Here is a 1,578-nt window from a genome sequence, read left to right as displayed (position 1 = left end):
AAACCTTGAGAAAACACTTTTAAACCTTGGAAGTGTGTGATACAGTTTGTTACTTTTAAATACATTGTAATGGTTTTAAAAATTTGCATTTTTATTGAACTGTTTGTTGACTGTGTCTGGCCCATCATGCTTGTTACTTCATTTCTAGATTGAACTGAACTAGTTATGCATAAAAATTCAATTGAATATCCATCACTTAAATAGTGACAAGATAGCAACCTCAGGGATCTGTAAAGACCATTTAAATGGAGCATTCGTCTGCTCACTAAAGAACAGATTAATTTTATATAAGTAATTTGATTATTTAATATTGATAGAAAAAAAATTATCATTTTCCTATGGAGGAAAATAGAACATTTTCAGAAGTCAGGAACAATCTGTTCTAAGTTTTGAAAGATGTCCATGTTTGATATGGTAGTTTTTAGATTTCAAGACAATGACATCAAGATTTGTCAAGGAATTCAGTCCTTTGCCATCTTTAATGTACCCAATTTATATGAAGTGTTCTCTTACTGTTAAAAGCTTCCTGCATTTTTATTAGTGGTCCTGAACAGCTGTGTTTGGGATGAATGTTGTAGGAAGGCAAGAAGGATATTTGGAGCTGCCTAGAATAAGTTTTTTCTTATACCAGATAATAAGTATGGTGATCATCATCCTTGACCGTTAGCTCACATCTCGCCCAAAATGAGGCATTAGGGCTCAAAGAGCAAATAGAGATGGCACTTTAAACATCTGCATCATGTTACTTATAAAACACAGGTCATGAATGGCTTTTAAATTGTGTATGTATCAGGTTCTATAGGAAAAGGGGGGATTGTGTAAGAACATATTAAAGGGGACAGTCTTAAGTAAATATTACAACTTGGTGTGCCTTGTTCATCACAAAGATTAGTAATTATTTTGTTTTTTAAGAATGTTTTGAGATAGTTATCTTAAAACACTTTACTTTGCTTATTCAATTTCTAAAGTACTTACAACATACCAGGCTCCACAGAGTCAAGTGAACTGTCTCTGCCTTGAAGGAGCTTGCAGTCCAATGAGAAGGACCAGCAAATGAATCAACAGGTCTACTAAATGGGAATAATGACCCAGTGTACAGTCCTTTAGGCCCTCAGTGATTGCTGAGTGACTGTTCCAGTTTCCTCCTACAGAGGAAAAGATCTGTATGTTGAGGCAGAACTTGTTTCAGTTGAACGAAGATGACTTTGGTCTTGGTACCAAGTAGCGGGCTCACACGCCAGAGAGTCAGCACGCCTTTTCTGTGAAGGACCAGCCACGTTAGACTCCGCGAGCCATGCAGTCTCGGTTACAACCATCGTTCTCAACTCTCCTTAAACAGCATGAAAGCAGCCGCAGACAGGATGTAAACAAGCGCGGCTATGTTCCCACAAAAACTCACATTTCCTAACTTTGATGTGTCACAAAACCCATTTGATTTCCACCTCTCCACCATTTAAAAATCCTTTGCTGACAGCCCATAGTTTACTTGGAACAGAAGGAAAGGGAGGCTTCTTGGTTAAACAAGGCAATGGCTAACCTTTGGTCTTTCCATGTTTGTTTTCTTGGGTCTCATTTAGG

The sequence above is a fragment of the Enhydra lutris genome, unplaced genomic scaffold, assembly GCF_002288905.1.
Source record: "Enhydra lutris kenyoni isolate GAN:26980312 unplaced genomic scaffold, ASM228890v2 scaffoldscaffold15, whole genome shotgun sequence".
In the NCBI taxonomy this organism is placed as follows: Eukaryota; Metazoa; Chordata; class Mammalia; order Carnivora; family Mustelidae; genus Enhydra; species Enhydra lutris.
Note: the sequence above shows the minus strand (reverse complement) of the source record.